Consider the following 12,966-nt stretch of genomic DNA (forward strand, 5'->3'; position numbering starts at 1 on the left):
GTCGTCCGTGCTGGCAGCCTCGAGTCACCAGGCCGACACGAGGGGGGCGCCCTCGGGGCAGTCTTCGAGGGGCGGCATGGTGACTTGGGCCCGAAGAAGCGCCACGAGGAAGCGGAGCATGAGTGCTCGATCCGGGTAAGTAAACTTGGGTTTCGTTTTTATTGCGTGTTTGGTCGATTTCTCAATCTTGTTGTCCTCAACTTGTGTTCCTCGATTTTGTAGCCCCAGGGCCGTCGCCAAGGATGCGGTACAGCTTGCCCCGGCTAAGGCCCTCGAGACCGGGGCACGCAGCACGCCGCACACGGCGCCGCAGCCCCTGCCTGCCGTGGACCTCGAGGCGGCGGCCGCGAAGCTACGAGCGGCCGTGGCCCGAGGGGCCCAGGTGGCCCATCAAGCCCGGGTACAGGAGGAGGACGACGCCGGCCAGAGCGGTACCGAAGCAGCCACTCAGGCTGACGACGCCGAGGAGACCGGTCGGGGCAGTGCCGATAGTGCTGCCCGGGCTGTCATTGAAGTTGAGGCCGGTCAGGGCGACGCGGCCAGCGCCGCCCGACCGGATACGGGAGGAGAAACTGGCGGGGGCGCGCAGGAGCGCCCTGCCGACCGTGTAGAGGAGGACACCCTTGTCCTCGAGCCCTCGAGGGCCGAGGGCGAGGGCATCGCAGAGGTGGAGACGGCGCAAGGGGCGCCAGTTATGGAAGGAGCCCTTGTCTCGGAGCCCACCGAGGCCCGGGACGAGGGTATCATCGCGGTAGTGCCCGTGCCAACGGCGCAAGGGAGCGCGGCGGCGGTGGTGGAGCTGCCGGACAGTAGCGAGGAGTACGGGGACTCGATGGACATCGACCCTGCTACTGCGGCAAGTGTCGCCGCGCACATCGCCGAGTTCGCGTCGGCCAGCACGGGCACACTCGAGGCGGGGACGTCCGAGGGGGGCCATCTCGGGGCGATCGTCCTGTCCGGGGTCCCCTCGGAGTTCCTCCGCAAGGAGCAAGAGGAGGAGGAAGCCTGGAATGCGCAGATGAGCATCGGTCGTGAGATCTTGCAAGCCCTCGACCGCGCCTTCCAGCTCCATCAGAATGCGGATTACCAGGTCAGCAAGGTAAATACTTCCCCCCGAAAATTGCTCGGATTCGGTTTAACTTTAACGTGTCTGCACCCACGCCCTCCCCTTTGCAGCAGCTGAGGGAAATCTCGCGCGAAAAGAGCGCCGAGATGACCCGGCTATACTCCCAGATGAGCCAGCTCGGGCAGCACAACGCCAACCTGGTGCTCAAGAACATCGAAGCCAACACGAAAATGGCGGATCTGGGAGCGCGTCAGCAGGTGCTAGAGGACGAGCTGGCGCGGGTTACCGGTGAGCAGGACGTCTAGAGGGCCGCGGCAGAGCAGAAGGCTTGGGAGGCCGAGGCGCAAACAGCCGAGCTGCAGCGCCTCCGGGCGGCACTCGAGGAGAAGGCTCGGGAAGCCGAGGCGCAGAGTGCCGAGCTGCAGTGCCTCGGGACATCGCTCGAGCAGCAGAAGGCCGAGCTCCTCCACAAGGAGGTGGCCGTGGTTGCGCTCACCGAGACCCTCCGGTAACATGGCGATGTCCTCGAGGAGAAGGAGGTGGCCCTCCAGAACGTGGGGATCGCCCTCAAAGAGAGGGAGAACTCCTTGTCCTCGCTCGCAGAGGCTGCCCGAGCCCAGAGGGAGGAGGCTCAGAGGAACATCACGGGTGAGTACCTTCGAGTTTTCGTCAATTTGTTTCCTTTCATAGCTTACGTTGATTTTCTTTGCCCAGAGCTGAGGCAGAAGGTGGCGGATAAGTCCGCGGCGAAGGAAGCAGTCCACACGGCGCTCACGGCGGTGCAAATGGAGTTTGCTGAGCTGGAGCAAACCATCGTGAGCGTGTGTCAAGAACTCGAGGGGGAGGGTGCTGTCTCGGGCAGTTCGGTGATCAGTCGCCTGCGCGCTAGGCTGCCGGATTGCCGAACACGCCAAGAGCACCTTCCGTCTCGGTGTCCTGCGGGCCCTCACCGTGGCCTCGACACACTACCTCATGGATCTCCAGAGGGTGTCGTCGGGGTACGTCGTTCCCGATGAGGCTAATGCGGACGCCGCGTCGGCCATCATGGACGAAGCCGACGCAGCCGCGTAGGAGTTCGCCACTGTCCTCGCCGTGAAGCTCGAAGCAGACATCCCTCCCATCGCCGAATTCGACGCCCCTGAGGGCCCGCAAGGGGGGGATGGTAGCCTGTAGGAAAACTGGGCCTCGAAGCCCATGTAATAGATTAGTGAATATATCATAGTCGCGCTTTGTAATCGCACCCTATGAATATAAGAGATTTATTTTCGTTAAATTGACTGTGTGGCCCATCGAGGCCTTGTGCGTTCGAGCCTATGTTTCTTTACTTTATTTCCGTGTTCTCGTATGCGACTTAGATAAACGTCTGCGAGGAAGTTCGCGTTCATAAGCAACGTAGGCGTAGGGTGGTGAGGGGGGTGCCGTATCCCGGAGGCGTAGGCGGCCCCACAACTCGGCCGGCCCCATACCGTAGTTGCTTACGCCTCGCGTCCGTTTTTTTCAAGGATACGAGAAGCTTAGAGGTGAGACGGAAATATTTCGAAAAACATTGGCGACTTTTTGGGGACGTTCGGGGGTTCCCCCGTAGTAGCCCCCGAGGGAGGCTCGGCTTTGCCGAGGGTAAAGCCGAGCGTACCTCAGTGTTAGCGCCCATCCTAGCCTTCGAGGGCCCGGATGGTTCCCAAAAATAAACAAGTAAAGCGTACTTCTTTATTATTTCGGGAAATTGAAAATACGAGTACAAACGATGTACAAATAGCTTGAAATACTAAGGATAGAAACGACGTAGCTGTTGTATGTTCCAAGCGTTGGTGAGGACTTCGCCTTTGTCGTTCGCCAGCTTGTACGTGCCGGGTTTGAGCACCTCGGCGATTATGTATGGTCCTTCCCATGGAGGTGAGAGCTTGTGGCGGCCCCTGCTATCCTGTCGAAGCCTCAGCACCAAGTCCCCTTCGTTGAGGTCTCGGCGCCGGACCCTCTGCGCTTGATACCTTCGTAAGGATTGCTGGTATCGCGCAGAGTGTAGGATCGCCACGTCTCGAGCCTCATCCACTTGGTCCAGCGAGTCTTCGCGAGCTCGCTGGTTTTGTTGCTCTTGGTATGTCTTGAGCCTTGGCGACCCGTACTCCAGGTAAGTGGGGAGTATGGCCTCGGCGCCATAGACGAGAAAGAACGGGGAAAAGCCCGTGGCTCTGCTTGGGGTCGTCCTCAGGCTCTAGATGACCGAGGGTAGCTCTGTGAGCCATCTCCGACCGAATTTGTTCAGCTTGTTGAAGATTCGTGGCTTCAGTCCTTGGAGGATCATGCCGTTGGCACGCTCCACTTGCCCGTTCGTCTATGGGTGCGCCACAGCCGACCAGTCCACACGTATGTGGAAGCTGTCGCAGAACGCCAAGAACTTCTTGCCCGTGAACTGGGTGCCGTTGTCGGTGATGATCGAGTTCGGGACCCCGAACCTGAAGACGATGTCGGTGAAGAAATGGACTGCTTGCTCGGATTTGATCTTGCCGATGGGTCGAGTCTCGATCCACTTGGAGAATTTGTCGACTGCCACCAGCAAGTGGGTGAAGCCCCCGGGCGCCTTCTGCAGCGGACCGACGAGGTCCAGTCCCCACACGGCAAACGGCCACGTGGTGGGGATGGTCTGCAGAGCATGGGCCGGGAGGTGTATCTTTCGAGCGTAGAACTGGCAACCCTCGCAGGTCCGCACGACGTCAGTGGCGTCGGCGACCGCGGTGGGCCAGTAGAAACCTTGTTGGAACGCGTTACCCACGAGAGTGCGCAGCGCAGCGTGATGGCCGCAGATGCCGGCGTGGATGTCGCGGATCAGCTCCTTGCCCTCGGGGACGGGGATGCATCGCTGCATGACTCCCGAGGGACTGCGCTTGTATAGCACGTCGTCGATTAGGATGAAGGACTTGGCCCGCCTAGCGAGGCGCTGCGCCTGAGCGCGGTTCGAGGGTAGGACCCCTCGAATAATCCAGTCAGGATACTGGACGCGCCAATCTTGCGAAGTGGGGGCCTCGTCAACTTCCGTTGCCTCGGCCTCGTCCGCGGAGGTGGTCCCGATGTCAATGTTCATGGGCTCGACCCCGTCCGCCGGGGGACCCGGTGGACTAGAGGCCTGGCTCCGCCGGATCCTTGAATTCGGTGGAGGGCCTGGTGATGTCGCGGGCGAAGATGTTCGGGGGGACACTGGTCTGCCCCGAAGCTATCTTGGCCAGTTCGTCGGCGTCCTCGTTGTACTTGCACGGGACATGATTGAGCTCAAGGCCATCAAATTTGTCTTCGAGGCGGCGTACTGCATTGCAGTACGCCTCCATCTTCGGGTCGTGACAGCTAGACTCCTTCATGACTTGATCGACGACGAGTTGAGAGTCACCGCACACGTCGAGGCGCTTGACGCCGAGCTCGATGGCGATGCGGAGGCCACTGAGGAGGGCCTCGTACTCCGCCATGTTGTTCGAAGCAGGGAAATGCAAACGTATCTCGTACCGCATGTGTTCTCCGAGGGGTGAGATGAAGAGGAGGCCGGCACCGGCGCCGGTTTTCATCACCGACCCGTCGAAGTACATAGTTCAGCATTCGCTCTGGATTTGTGGCGAAGGTAGCTGAATGTCCGTCCATTCAGCCACGAAGTCGGCCAAGATTTGGGACTTGATCGCTTTGCGGGGGGCGTAGGTGAGAGTTTCTCCCATCAGCTCCATGGACCATTTGGCGATCCTACCCTCGGCTTCCTGGTTGCGGACTATCTCCCCCAAAGGGAAAGACGAGACCATGGTGACGTGATGGGCCTCGAAGTAGTGGCGCAGCTTGCGCCGAGACAAAACCACTGCATAGAGCAGCTTCTGGATCTGCGGATAGCGTGTCTTAGTTTCAGACAGCACCTCGCTGATGTAGTACACCGGCCGTTGGATGGGCAGAGCATGGCCCTCCTCTTGTCTTTCGACCACGATCACCGCACTGACCACTTGGGTGGTCGCAGCTACATACAGATAGAGGGGCTCGCCGTCCGTGGGTGGCGTGAGAATGGGAGCGTGAGTGAGAGATGCCTTCAGCCTTTCGAGGGCTTCTTGAGCTTCGGGGGTCCACGTGAAGTGCTCGGTTTTCCTCAGGAGTCGATACAGGGTCAGGCCTTTCTCGCCGAGGCACGAGATGAACCGGCTGAGGGACGCCAGGCATCCCATGACCCTCTGTACCCCCTTTAGGTCTCGGATCGGTCCCATCCGAGTGATGGCCGAGATTTTTTCAGGGTTGGTCTCGATGCCCCGCTGGGAGACAATGAAACCCAAGAGCATGCCTCGAGGCACCCCGAACACGCACTTCTCGGGGTTGAGTGTTACCCCCTTGGCCCGTAGGCAATCGAATGCGATCTGGAGATCGGTAACCAGGTCATCCGCCTTCCTGGATTTTACAACGATATCGTCGACATATGCCTCTACGCTGCGCCCGAGATGGTCTCTGAAAACGTGGAGCATACACCGCTGGTATGTGGCTCCGGCATTTCTGAGGCCAAAGGGCATCGTAACGTAGCAGTACATGCCGAAAGGTGTGATAAAAGAAGTCGCGAGCTGGTCAGACTCTTTCATCTTGATTTGGTGGTAACCGGAGTAGGCATCAAGAAAGGATAGAAGTTCGCATCCCGCAGTAGAGTCTACAATCTGATCAATTCGTGGCAAAGGAAAGGGAACCTTCGGACATGTCTTATTTAAACTAGTGTAATCTACACACATCCTCCAGTTTCCACTCTTTTTCTTCACTAATACTAGATTAGCTAGCTACTCGGGATGGAATACCTCCTTGATGAATCCGGCCGCTAGAAGTTTCTGCAACTCCTCGCCGATCGCCCGGCGCTTGAGCTCGTCGAAGCATCGCAGGCGCTGCTTCACCGGCTTGGACCTGGGTCGGACATCAAGGGAGTGCTCGGCGACCTCCCTCGGTATGCCAGGCATATCCGAGGGGCTCCACGCGAAGATGTCAGCGTTGGCACGGAGAAAATCGACGAGCACCACTTCCTATTTGCCGTCGAGGGTGGCGCTGATCTGCAACGCCTTGTCGTTGGGGTGGCTCGGGTCAAGGGGCACCTTCTTGATACCCTCGGCGGGTTCGAAGCTCCCGGCGTGTCGGTGCGTGGAGTCCAAGGCCTCGCTTGCCATTTTGTCGAGGGTGGCTACGAGGGCCTCGTCCTCCGCTTGAGCCTCCACGCGCTCAACGCACTCGACGTCGCACTCGTAGGCGTGCTCGAACGAAGAGCCAATGGTGATGACGCCCTTCGGACCCGGCATCTTGAGCTTGAGGTAGGTGTAGTTGGGGACGGCCATGAACTTGGCGTAGCAAGGACAGCCAATGATGGCATGGTAGGATCCTCGAAACCCCACCACCTCAAAAGTGAGTATCTCCTTGCGGAAGTTAACTGTCGTGCCAAAGCAGACAGGTAGATCGATCTAGCCGAGGGGTTGGACTCGCTTCCCCGGCGCAATGCCATGGAAAGGCGACTTGCTAGGGCGAAGCTTGTCCAATCCGATCCCCATGAGCTCCAAGGTGTGGGCGTACATGATGTTGAGGCTGCTGCCTCCGTCCACGAGCACCTTGGAGAAGCGGGTGTTGCCGATGATGGGATCGACAACGAGCGGATACCGTCCCGGATGCGGGATGTAGTCGGGGTGGTCCTCGCGGCCAAAGGAGATGGTATCCTTCGACCAATCGAGATAGGATGGCGTGGCTTTAGTGATGGAGAAAACTTACCGGCGCTCGCGCTTGCGCTGCCGAGAAGTCATGTTCGTCGTTGCTCCTCCAAAAATGAAGAGGGCGTTCTCCAGTGGGGGGAACTCGTCATCTCCTCCTTTGTCGCCCGCATCCTTCTTCTTGTCTTCGTCGCGATGCACGATGCGGTTGTAGTATTTCTTGAGCATTTCGCACTGTTCGAGGGTATGATTGACCGGGCCCTTGTGGTAAGGGCACGTCTTCTTAAGCATGTCGTCAAACTGTCCACCACCGCCTCGAGGGGGGCCTCGAGGTCCTTTGCGATCCAGGGCGGCAGCGATGGCCTCCTCGGAGTCCTCTGCCTACCCCGACCCGCGCTGGTTCGGTGGGACCGGCTTCTTTCCCTTCCTCCCCTGCTTCTGTTTCTTGGCGGGGGCGCTGTGTTTGATGTTGCTGCCCTCCGCGGGCGCATTGTCCTTGCGCTTGCTTGGCTTGTCGTCGAAGATGGCACCAACAGCCTCCTCGCCGGTGGCGTAGTTGGTAGCAGTGTCGAACAGCTCATTGGTGTTGGTCGGACGGTTTCTCGTGAGCTCATGCACCAGGTTCCTGCACGTCGTACCCTTGAGGAAGGCGTTGATGACCTCGACGTGGGTGATGCTGGGGAGCTCGGTGCATCACTTGGAGAAGCATCGCACATAGTCGCATAGGGACTCGTTGGGCTTCTATCGACACCCTTTGAGGTCCCAAGAGTTCCCAGGGCGCACGTATGTGCCCTGGAAATTGCCCACGAAGATCTGGACCAAGTCGGCCCAGCTATGGATCTGATACACAGGCAGATGCTCGAGCCACGTTCGTGTGGCGTCAGCAAGGTGAAGAGGGAGGTTGCGGATGACGACCGCGTCCTCCGTCGCGCCGCCTAGCTGGCACGCTAGGCGGTAGTCGTTGAGCCAGACTGCAGGGTCGGTCTCGCCCGAGTACTTGACGAGGGTGTTGGGTTGTCGAAAGCGCAGGGGAAAAGATGCAGTTCGGATTTCCCTGCTGAACACCCGGGTGCCCGGAGGCTCCGATGACTCACTCCTGTCGTGCTCGGGGTCGAAGTGTCCACCCCGTCGAGGGGTGTACCTCCTGTCGTCGAAGATGTTGCGGGCATCGCCGTCACTGGCATGCCCGCGCGTGTCACGGATTTGCTCCCTTACGGGAACTCTGCCAACGCGCTCGTGCACCGAGGGTGCCTTCGCACCGGGCGCTACGGCTGCCTTGCCCTTCCCTGCTGGCGGTGTGTGCACAGAAACCTCGCGGTCCTGGTGCGCTATCCCATTAGCCTGCTCCGGAGCTTTCGAGAGCATACGAGACGCAGAACTCTCGGCTTGCTGCACGGCAGCTTGCTCGATGAGCTCCTGTGCCTCGCGGCGCAGGTTGCGGCCCGAAGGCGTCGATGGCTCGGGCATAGCTTGGAGTAGATAGGCCGCAGCGACGAGTTTTTCGCCGGCCCTTTTCAGTTCCGGAGACTTGTCGACGTTGTCGTCAGCCAGGATGCGCTCCCGGGCAACACGTCCCGCCGCCTGGGCATGTGCACCACGCGCGGTATGCTGCTGCTCGAGTGCGGCGCGCAGCTCCTGGGTTTGTTGACGCTGCTCGTCGAGCTTGGCTTGAAGCTCATTGAGCTGCGCCAGCTGAGCTTGCCGCGCCGCCGAGCTTGACGAGGAAGGGGCTGCAGGCGGGACCACCGGTTGGTTTTTCCTGCGCGTCCGCCCCGCCGCCCCCGTTGTTGCTCGGGGCGTTGTCGTTTTGCTCGTCCGCGAGTTAGACCATGAAGCACTCCCGGGAAGGATCGAAATCCCCCTCGCTGGAGTCTTCGGAGCAGGTGAGGTAGTAAGCCGTCGCCAGCTGGAATGAGCGAAGAGCGTCGGGGTCGCAGACCCCGGAGTAGTCCTCGGCCTCCTCGGCCGTGAAGTTGTTCATGAAGAAGTTGATGTCGTCGGCGATCGAGCTCGCCGTCTCGGGGTAGGATTCGTCGGGAGACGATGCGATGAGGTTGCAGATCGATAGAAGATGATGACCTGGCAGATCCTCATACTCGGTGAAGTTAGTGCTGATCGAAGAGGCGTTGGTGCGAGCGGCAGTGTTGCGCATCCCGAAGGGGAAGGGCGAAGGCGAGGTCGAGCCCCCCAGGGAGACACTGGTGCCGCAGCAGGTGATGGTGCCGGCGCAGATGACGCCGAGGCACATGATGACGAAACGGTGGCCCCGTTGGCCATGATGCTGAGTTGCGACATGCCAGCCTCGACCCACGTGGGGGAGCTGTGGCGTGCTGCGCGTGCTTGTCGCGAACGTTGACCCGAGCGCCTGTCGTGCCGGGCTGGTGAAGTCGGGGTGATGGGGTTGCGTCTGGGCGAGAGCAGCCGCATGAGGTAACCGTTGCCGGTCGCCCTGAACTCGAGACTCCCGAACCAGATCACAAATCCCGCTGGGAGCGAATCCAAAACACCCATAGGGTATGGATTGGATCTGCCCGCCATCCCTGGAGATCAAATGGGAACAAGAGAGAAAAATGTCACGCAGCGGCCCCTACCTAGCGCGCCAACTGTCGGTGTCCCGACCCGGGGGCCCGGATGCCAACTAGTGAATGCCGCGTGTTTCCTCGTCCCAGATGATGATGCAAGAGGCAAAACAGTAACGCACGATTTATCCTGGTTCCGGCCACGGGGACGTACGTCAAGCAAATGGGGTGTGCGAGGGCACTGTATTATCTTGCACCCGGAGTGCTTGTAGTAGGGGATACAAGCGAGACGAGAGAGGGAGGTAGGCTCCCAGGTCTCTGCTAGAAGAGGGGCTGAAGGTGGCGAATAGGGATGCCGGAGCGTAAATGATGATGGATCTCGTTTTGAGGCGTCATGGCGTAGCGTGGCGTCCCGTCTCAAGGAAGCTCGCCTCCTCCTTTTATAGTCACAAGGAGGGGCGGCGCACATGAGTAGGGGAGCGTGGAAGTCGTCGTTTTCCACCGAATCGCGGGGGCACAGTGGTCGGATACTTTAGAAAGTACAATGTGGGGGCATGGCGACCGGCGAGGCGGTCGTCATGGATATCGTCCTTCGTCCCACGGAGATCGCGTCGGTGTCCTACCAGTCCTTGCGGGCGGCGTGGTCGTCGCTGTTGGAGGTATGGTCTTCCGTATGTGGCGCGGTGACGCTCGGTGGGTCCCGTAGGTCAAAGTCTTGCGTGCTCCAGCGGGGGTGGGGCACGCGGCGGTCCCGTACCCCCTGGACGGAGTGCAGGCGCACGCACCAGGAAATCTGGGAGACACGTGGAGGTCCCGAACCCCTCGAGGGGGGTCCGGGACTCCGGCTGCGGGTGATGGGCATCCCTCTTCGAGGGGCCCGTGGCGACACCGGACCCCCCCCGAGCAGGAGGTGGACCCGGGGCCATGCGTATGATGAGGTAGAGTCCGGACGGCCGGAGTTGGCAGAATAGTGACGGGGACTGTGCTGAGCGCATCTTGTCCCGCGTCGCAGGTTCCACAGTACCGCCACAGCGTCCGTGATGGGGGAGCAGTGACCGGAGGTGATGGATGGGACCCCTGTCACAGCTACTGTGGGAATGGCGGTCTGCCGCCGCCTGTCCTGAGCACTATGGAAGAGTGATGGGGATTCAATGCCTCCGTACGGCGAGTGGTTGAGCAGTGGGGCCGCTTGTCCTTTATGCCGAGGGGTGGCCTCGAGCGAGGCGGAGATGACTTACCCGCTCGAGGGTAGATTCGCTACCCTCGCTCGAGGGTAGATTCGCTACCCTCGAGCGAGGCGGAGATGACTTACCCGCTCGAGGGTACATTCGCTGCCCTCGAGCGAGGCGGAGATGACTTACCCGCTCGAGGGTAGATTTGCTGCCCTCGAGCGAGGCGGAGATGCAGGGCACAGTCAAGGGGTCTCAACGGGGACCCTCGAGCGAGGCGGAGATCATCCCGCGGGTTCGAGGGGGATGCGAATGGGCCGCACGCTGGGCTTCTTTGAGTCCTTTCCTTTCTTCCGGATGGGAAGCAGGCCGTGGGCTTTAGTGGGCTCAGTTGTTTAACATGTGTTTGCGTTTTTCAGAGTGGTCTTAGTACTACGATTAGGGTGTCCCTAATCGTGGTACCCGACAATGACACACACAACACTTTGACTAATATATGTGTTAAGATGATCATTATCAGGTTTATAGGTCCAAGGGATGAAAAGATACAAAACCTCGAAGAAATCAGGTCAAAAGGACCAAGACAGAGGTAATTTGCACTCACCGGTTAAACCGACGTGAGGCAAATTACACTCACCAGTGCAAAGAGACTCAGACAGCAGAGTGTACCGGATGAACCGACGATGGGAAAAATGATGGCGTCGGTGCAATGGACCTAGAAGCTGAGGCTAGGGTTCAGCACCGGTTAAACCGGCGATGCTCAAATTGAGCGTCGGTGCAGTTGTCCAGAGACTCCATTTTTTCGGGGGGTTTCTGAGCTTGCACTCACCGGTTAAACCGACGATGAATTCAAGAGCGTCGGTGCAATTGATCAAGTAGCTGGTGGAGCAGTAACGGCTAGTTGCTGGGAAAAATGTGTTCACCGGTTAAACCGGTGAGGACAAAGACTGAGCATCGGATTAACCGGCGTTAAGGAATTTCGTCAGCCTTTTCCCAACGACTAGTTTGAAGGGTTGGGCTATATATAAGCCACCCCACGCCTCATTTGAGAGTGCTGGAGACTAAGGAAACATAAAAGAGTTAAAGATCTTCTCCAACCACCTTAGAGCTTCATTATACATCATATAGGCTTAAGCACACTTGTGAAAAGTGCTTAGTGCTTGATTAGGCTTAATTCATGAGAGAACTAGCTTGAGTGAAAGCCTTGTAGCGACAAGCATCTTGTGTACTCATCGTGTGACCCTCCGACTTGGTGTGGAGAGGCAACGCCACTTTGTGCGGGAAAGGAGACCCCTCTTGGTGAGAAGCTCCGATAGTGAAGACGGTGCCGTTGGTGACGCTTCGAGAGAGACGGTGGCGGTGGCCTTGTCTTAGTGACTTGGGGTCACTTAGCCTTTGCTTGCCGGAAGCTTTGGTGGCGAACGCAAGATGGTGATCAAGCGAAGAGACTCGGCATCACACTTGTTCTTGTTGGGCAAGTGCCCATGGACGTAGGGAAGGACTTGGTGTCCTAACCGAACCACGTTAAATCGTGTGTCTTGGTGTCTTCACGGGAGTTTGCATATTCTCTCCCTTACCTCTTTACTTACCGCACTACGTTTCCGCATTTACTCTATCTTGCGTGCCTTTACTTTCCTAGTTAGTTTGATTAGGATTGGCTATAGGTTGCAAGTCTTTTGGGGTAAGTAGAGAGTAGCATAGATAAACCTTAGTCATAACTAGCATGTGTAGAACGTGTTAGGTTTATCTTATGCAAGTAGTTTGAGCCCTAGGTTAGAAAGCGAATTAGCGACCCTATTCACCCCCTCCCCCTCTAGGGTCGGACACCCCGGTGATCCTTACATTTTTTATAGAGAATGTCTAGAATTTCCCTCTTTTTCTGGAGTGCTCACCTAAATCCTAAGTGGCTTCACATGAATGCTTAAAAGAAGCCTCCAATTGAGAGGGACCTCATCCCTCTTACACTATTTGTTGTGGTACAAAATCAGTGTAGTACAAAATGATTTGTTTGAAATATGAATCTATTGATGCATCATTGGTACACTAGCATGAAGTTCGATCTTTTTAAGGAGCGAAATACGCTATAGAATATAATGGACCATTATCATCTCACTAAGAACCTCCTCAAAGGGTCACTTTCCAACATCCTCCAGCCTAGTCGGGTCTTGCCTCACCTCTCCAACTTTAAACAAGGATCCTATGTTTTGAAACACAGGAAAGTAAGGAGATAAATCCTATGTGAAACTGATCTCCTGAATTTCTTGAAAAAAAAACTGATCTCTTGAAGAATGTCGTTTCTGAGCACTGGCGGAGCTTAGTGCATTTGAAAGGGGGCCATGGCCCCCTTGACTTCTGAAAATATGCACTAAATAAATAGTAAACCAACTACTATTCATTGATTTTCAAGACGCTCAAGCTCCGCCACTGTTTCTGAGGCATACAAGTACAACCATCAGCAGTCTCAAAGCGTGGACTGTGCTTAAATGCATAAGTCATATATGTTGCTCTCTCTTTTTTCTCATCGAACATCA

Source organism: Panicum virgatum, chromosome 2K (genome assembly GCF_016808335.1).
Source record: "Panicum virgatum strain AP13 chromosome 2K, P.virgatum_v5, whole genome shotgun sequence".
Classification (NCBI taxonomy): Eukaryota; Viridiplantae; Streptophyta; class Magnoliopsida; order Poales; family Poaceae; genus Panicum; species Panicum virgatum.